This window comes from Crocuta crocuta, unplaced genomic scaffold (genome assembly GCF_008692635.1).
Source record: "Crocuta crocuta isolate KB4526 unplaced genomic scaffold, BGI_CrCroc_1.0 scaffold318, whole genome shotgun sequence".
Taxonomy (NCBI): Eukaryota; Metazoa; Chordata; class Mammalia; order Carnivora; family Hyaenidae; genus Crocuta; species Crocuta crocuta.
Window position 1 is genome coordinate 3,406,320 of NW_027531425.1, and position 7,424 is coordinate 3,413,743.

Here is a 7,424-nt window from a genome sequence, read left to right on the forward strand (position 1 = left end):
GAGAAGACGTCAGGGGGGGTGCAGCCATGGGTCAGGGAGGGAAGGCATAGAAGGGCTTGGGATGTCCGCCCCAGCAGGGCAGGCATGGCCAGGGAGATGGGGAGCAGTTGGAGCAGGAGAGGAGCAGGGGTGTTGCCCCAGAGCCAAAGGAGGAAGGTGAAGGGGGTGCGGGTGTTGTCAGATGCCAGTCAGGTCAAGCAGGTGCCCTGAGAACTGGCACTTCAGGGATCACTGCCAGAGCCAGACTGTGTCAGATTATAGCGCCAGGGGGTCATCGGTGGGGAGGAAGGAGAGTGTGAGCACCAGGACGGGTGACAGCTTGTGTCGGGAAGAAGAGGTATATGCCGAGAGCTGGAGGTTGTGCGTGTGTTGAAATTTACAGATGGGATAAACTTGAGCTTATCCATAGGTGGAAGAGGCAGGGCAAATGGAAGATAGAAGAGCCACTGGGGAGAGGTGAGCAGCAGGGCCCTGCGGGGGGAGGTGTGGGGAGAAGGGTGCAGGGAGACCGGGGCGGGGCAGGGAGGAAGCCCCTGAGCTGGAGACCGAATGAGGATCCTGGAGGGAGAGGATAACAATGAGTGTGGGAAATTGGGGGAGCCTCAGAATGAAAAGAAAAAGAATGGAAGAGGTTGGTGGTTCATTGAGAGACACGGTCTCAAGTCTCCAAATCATAGACTCTATACCTGGACTCAACAGATCATAGAGTCAGTTCTTAAAAGGTTGCCATATTTAAAAAGAATTGGCTTTGGAAAACTAAAATAGCAGAAAAATATGACAAACATCCATTTTCACAGAACAACTTTTAATGTTTGTCAGTCTTTTTCTGTATGTTTAGAAACAATACCAATAATGTATGCACATACTATCCTCTATGAAATATGTGCATGGGTGGAAAACAGATGAATCTAGAATCCCCTTTGGAGTGTCATGGCCAACCTCGCTCCCAGGCTCCCAGTCCACTTCTTCCAAGGCACCCATGAGGATTTTGCTTGCACACTTAGAAACCACATAGTGTTGGGTTTTGTGTGTTGTTATCAGTTATCCTATACCACAGACCACCTGGTGATACTTGATAAAATGACTGAGAACAAGCAACAAGCCCGAATTAGTGGCTTAAAACAACAATCATCTACTTTGCTCAGACATCTGAAATCTGAGCGGGGCTCAGCAGGAATGGTTCATCTCTGCTCCACAGATGTCAGCTCGACTGAGGCCTGGAGAGTCTGTTTCAAGATGGGCCATTTATGGGGGTACCTGGCTGGCTCAGTCAGTAGAGCATCCAAGATGGCGCATTTGCATGACCAGGATGCTGGTGCTAGCTGTAGCTGGGAGCTCAGTCGAGGCTGTGGGCTGGGGACCTGTGTTCTTGTCCATATGTACCCCTCCACGGCTTGCTTGAGCTTCCTCACAGCCTGGTGAGGAAGAGATCATCCTAAGAGAACAAAGTGGAAATGCGTTACATTTTTAATACCTAGCCTTAGTCACCTAGCATCACTTCTGCCATAATTTATTGGCCAAAGCAGTCACAAAATCTGCCCAATTTCAAAAGGAGGAGACAGACTGACAGACATCCACTCTCTGTCAATGCCAAAGTCACATTGTAAGAAGAATATGTTGGATGGGAGGTAACAATGTGCCCCAAGTGTGTGTAATACTTTTACCGAAACCAAACTTTATAGTCTATATAGTTTTATAGTCTATATAGTCTTCTTTCACTTGCTTTTCTTGCTCAACGTCATGTTGTGAAATTTAGAACCAACTTACTTTTTTATACACATTGTGGCTGGTGTTCAGGTTCAAGCGATGAGGGAGAGCTGTTACTGATATCCCGGGTCTGGTTTCAGCATAGCTTCTAGCACTAATGCTCCCCTCATGGAAAGCTCCTGTTTTGGTGGGAGCTATTCTATCCAAAAGGCTGAGCCTGGCTGGCTGCTGTGAAATGCCACATTCACGCCACTTGTTCAAACCTAAGTCTCAGCAAGAAAAGGCAAAGAGAAATGTAATCAGTCAATATGAATTGAGTCAGGGTCTGTGTGCTAGAAGTTGTAAGGCAGGCAAAGAAATATAAGGCAGGGTTCTTGCCCTTGAGAAACCAGTAATCCATTGGAGACAAGCACCCACAGGGTGGTGAGGTCTGAAAATGGAGTTCAGAGGGTGGGATCGGCATGGGTTGAGAGTTCGGATCTGGCTTCAGGTGGGATGTTCTGCCCCTGGGCTCCTGCAGGCCAGAATGGTTCTCACTTAACCTCCTGTTCCCAACACTGTGAAGGCACCCAGCTCCATAAATGCATGTTGAATGCAGGACGGCGGGACTTGAGTCAGTGGGGGAAGAATGGGAGGTGGGCACTCCATGGCAGGGGCCATGGCCTGGGCACCCGGGCTGGAGGGACAGTGAGTCACCTGCCTGGCTGCAGGAGTGAGAAAAGCAGTGGCCTTGGAGAAACTGGCCTTTGGAGTGAGTTGGGCTGGGACAGGACCTGGTTCTGCCACTTACTGGTGGGATGACCAGGGACAAGTTATTCAGTCTCCTCATTTGTAAACTAGGTGGACTGGTAGCTGCCCAACGGGCCGTGAGGACTAGGTGCGAGGATGCGAGCACTCAGTGTAGGGCGACGCACCTGGCGCCTGGTAGGAGCATGAAAGAGCTTAGCAATGATGGCCGTGTGGACGAGGGCCAGGTGACAGGTGGCCTGGACCTCAATCAAAGAGCTTTAATTTGGCCCTTTGGGTGTTGTTTCAGGTTTATCAGCCTGGCTGGGTGGATTGGGTAAAGGGAGTGGGAGAAGGTAGAGCCGGACCAGTCAAGAGGCCATGAGAGAGGCTCATTTGGGCGTCAGCGAGCGAATGTGTTTTATCCTCAAAGACTGGAAGTCCTTCCTGCTCTGTGTTCAAGATCTCTAGTGAAGACAACTGCAGATGAATACGCCGTGTACACTTCGGGTTTGAAAGCACAAAGTGCAGCCCTTACTGGTGCTGCTTCTGCTTGGCTGTGCCTACAGCTCACAGGAACCCCTTTGTTCAGGCCCCACCTCAGCCACATGGACTGGTCAAATACTCTTGGCTCTCTATGCTGTGTGTTCATAGTCTGGACATAATTTTATGTTTTTGATAATTTATAATGAGTCTCCCCCACCAGTCCGTAAGCTCAATGAGAGCAGGGCCTCTTAACATGTCCCCAGGGTCTGTTAGAACATCTGATAGGAGCTCAGTCGATAGTTGTTGAATGGATGACTGTACGTTAAATATATGGTAATACAGATTCATTCTAATTCATGTGCCCAGCGTCCACAGATATTCACTGCATCTTATTTTTCCTTATATATATCATATGGTTGCATACGGAAAGTCCTCCATTCAACAGGTGCTTACTGAGCCACTCCTAGGTGCCAAGCACTGTTCTGGGGGTAAAGATATGAACAAGAAGGAGGTGGCCCCCTCTGTGCAGCTTACATTTTGGTGGAAGGCAGGGAGAGGCAGTCAACAAGATAAATACATGAACAAGATAATTTCAGACGGTAGTAAGTGCTCTGAAGAAAGTGAAACGGTGATATAATGAGGAGTGACCTCTCTAAAGAGGAGACATTTGAGCTGAGACAGGTGCCATAGACTGTTTGTATTGAGATTCATGTTGGAACTTAATCCCTAATGTGACGGTATTGGGAGGTGGGGCCTCTGGGAGGGGCCTTCATCTTGAGAACAGAGCCCTCATGAATGGGATTAGCGCCCTTCTCAAGGAGACCTCTGTGAACCCTTTTTCTTCTTCCACCGTGTGAGGACACAATGAAGAGACAGCCATCTCTGAACCTGGAAGCGGGCTCTTGCCAGACATTGAATCAGCTGCACCTACATCTTGGACTTCCCAGCCTCCAGAACTGTGAGAAACAAATGTCTGATTATAAGCTCCCCAGTCTATAGTATTTTTATAGCAGCCTGACAGGTTGACACCTCAGGTGGTGGGAGAAGCAGTGAGGGGCCAGAGCAGAGCCTGCAGGCTGGGGACTGCCACGTATTATGAAAAAACCAGCATGGTAGGCGGAGGAAACATTGGTGAGGCTGCTGTGACCAGAGCAGGGTGGGAAAGGGTGCCAGTGGGCAGCTGAGGTCAGTGAGGTGGGCAGGCTGGGTCATGCAAGGCCTTCAAGGTTGGACTAAGGAGTGGGGATTTCATGGTAAGTGTATTGGGAACCCTCGGAGAGTTTTAAGCTGAGGAGAGGTCAAGTGGCTCACTGTATATGCACACACCGTCATTTGTTAAAGCTCGTCTCCCTGTATTTGTCTGTGTATCCAGATAACATCGTATTACACAGACTTTCATACTCTTCCATACAGACATTCACATGCTTGAATATACCATGCCAACATCTGGGTGTATGAGTNAGGCTCTTGCCAGACATTGAATCAGCTGCACCTACATCTTGGACTTTCCAGCCTCCAGAACTGTGAGAAACAAATGTCTGATTATAAGCTCCCCAGTCTATAGTATTTTTATAGCAGCCTGACAGGTTGACACCTCAGGTGGTGGGAGAAGCAGTGAGGGGCCAGAGCAGAGCCTGCAGGCTGGGGACTGCCACGTATTATGAAAAAACCAGCATGGTAGGCGGAGGAAACATTGGTGAGGCTGCTGTGACCAGAGCAGGGTGGGAAAGGGTGCCAGTGGGCAGCTGAGGTCAGTGAGGTGGGCAGGCTGGGTCATGCAAGGCCTTCAAGGTTGGACTAAGGAGTGGGGATTTCATGGTAAGTGTATTGGGAACCCTCGGAGAGTTTTAAGCTGAGGAGAGGTCAAGTGGCTCACTGTATATGCACACACCGTCATTTGTTAAAGCTCGTCTCCCTGTATTTGTCTGTGTATCCAGATAACATCGTATTACACAGACTTTCATACTCTTCCATACAGACATTCACATGCTTGAATATACCATGCCAACATCTGGGTGTATGAGTAATTAAATACACCTGTGCTCTCGCGTCATTCATGCGAGGATACTCGCACAGAAACCTGCCCACACCGGCCTCCCCACGGCACATGCAAGTTTCACGTCCATGTAACTGCACACGCGCACATCCACTCCTACCCAGAGTCAGCCAACTCTCGGCGCCCATCACCCAAGCAATCTCATCCAGGCTTCTAATGGCAAATGAGATCAGAACTCTATGAGGAATTGTTGCTCTCTGTTGAGCATGAATGTGCTAAATAAATCTCCCTGCCTCGAATAAATCTTGTACAGATGTAGAAAATGCATTAAAGCCTGAACAACTAGAGGTGGCTGGAGACAGTGGTGGGAACAGAGTAAATCTGCGAGGGGCGTGCCAGCAGCGGGGGCCTCTCCACTCGCCCAAGAGCAGGGAAGAGGGCTGGAAATGTGGGTGAGTCTGCTTCTTGGAGGTCACCCCAAGGTAACCGTGGTCTCCTTCCCTGGGTAACCTGCCCTGTCAGCTGGCACTGTCTGGACCTCCCCCAAGGACATGGGTAGCATAGGTCTTCATGACGCAGAAACATCCATGTCATTTGATCCATTCTGGGACGAAAAGCACTAATTGACTCAAAACTCACTTCAGAGTCCAGAGTGCTGACCATTACACCCTGGGGCCCAACTGAGTCAAAACTCACTTCCAACTGTTTTTGGCGTATCTAGATAAAACATCCACATAGTTTGGGCTTGTTTGGGCCCAATTTGGATACAGGTTGCTGATTCTTTCCTAGAAAGTAACCGAGGTTTCCGGCCCATGGTTGTATAATCTCGTTGGGGCCCTTTTCATTTACTTTTTGACGTAACGTGTTCCAACCCTGAAGTCGACCAGCCACATGCCACACAGTCTTGTGAGGTTATCCTGCTGTTTATTCCAGAAGCCTTCTCATTCCTGTCTCTAAGCAAGGCTCCGTAGTACCTACTGCTTAGACATCTCCCTGTTTCCAGCTGGTTGGTTAAAATGTTCCGTAAATCCAGGCCCCCCACCCCCCTACCATCCACGCTTGGAGGCCTCTTATTTCTCATTTCTTTTTGTTTCCTACTCCCAAGATTTTCTTTCCTCCCTTCCCCCACGTCTGCAGGCCCAGGTGTCCAGGCGAGGGATGAAACATGTCTTCATGAAGCTTCCATCCTAGCAAACATCTGGGTGTTATGAGACAGCGGGCCCCTGTACTGCTCACCTGACTCTTGGTTTGCTCGCTCTGGCTTTGTATTTTAAAACCTTTTTTTCTTTGGTTTTTCTGCAGCTTCTCTATAAGACGTTTGGATGTGAATTTCAGTTCCTGTTTTCGTTTGGGATTTGCTGGGGTTCTTGAATCTCTGGATTGATAATCCCTTATCAGCTCTGAATAGCAGCTCTGGATATCTTTCTCCATCTTTACTTCTTCAAATATCACCTCAGCCCCTTCAGCTCTCTTTTTTCTTACTGCAATTCCAGTTAAATAGATGTTCCCTTCTCACGCTTTTCCTCTAAGTCTCTTCACCTTTTTCCTGCATTTGCCGTTTTTGCCACTGCGTACTGGATCATTTCTTCTGATTGATGCTCTACTTCATTAATTTCCTCTTTGGCTGTGTTAAACCTGTGGTGAAACCTGCCCATTAAATTCTTATTTTCGGCTATTGTATGTATCAGTTACAAGCTGTACATGTCATTCTTTCCAAAACATTATATGGTACTTTCGATAGTCTTTGGTTCCCTGCTGAAATTTCCAAGGTTGGCTTTCTAGTGACTTGAACATGGCAAACCATGGTTCTGTAATCAGCACCTGCGAATTGTTACACCTGGAGAGCCCGTGGGTCTCTTTCTGTTATCTGTTGTTCCTGCCTGTTCTCATTCAAGGTCTCTTGTTTCCTTGCATGTCTGATTTTCTTCAATTATGTGCTAAGCACTGTATTTGACAAATTGTGTGCTTTCTTCCCAGGGAGAGGAGTCTTGTTTGCTTCTGCAGGCCACCTAAGGGCATTCCTAGGGCAGAGTACCTTCATTCAAGTTCAGGCCTTAAGTTTTTTATAACCAGAGAGTGAAAAGTCAGACCAGAAACCCATCGTCTCATTCTGCAAAGCGTTTAAAGGATGCGACCATAGTTTAAAACAATAGGTAGTTTATCACAGCCCCCCTTTGGTGGGCCCTGGGTGTTGACTTTCTTTCCCTGATCCAGGGAGGCTGCAACGGTGCAGAGGTGCCCCACTTCCGTTTCTCAACAGTATCGTCCTGATGAACAAATGAGTAGGATGGCATCCCAGAGCTGTGAGCTTGTCCCGGGCCAGCAGGAGCAGGACACTTCTCTCTAACTCTGAGATCACAGGTCACGGGACTGGTTCTAGTCTCCACTCTTCCCCAAACTTCTTTTAGTTTTTTTTTTTTTTTTCTCCTGGAGTCAGGGAGGACGGTCATGGCTCTGTTCCTGAAAGTGGGGCTCCTCTTGTGCCTCATTCACATGCGTACCGGTTGAG

At 48.5% G+C, this 7,424-nt stretch overlaps 1 pseudogene; it reads right to left on the bottom strand.

Annotated features, from left to right (window-relative positions):
• LOC144238215 (proline-rich protein 3-like) overlaps positions 1-7,424 on the bottom strand; it is a 61,464-nt pseudogene that overhangs the window by 26,034 nt on the left and 28,006 nt on the right.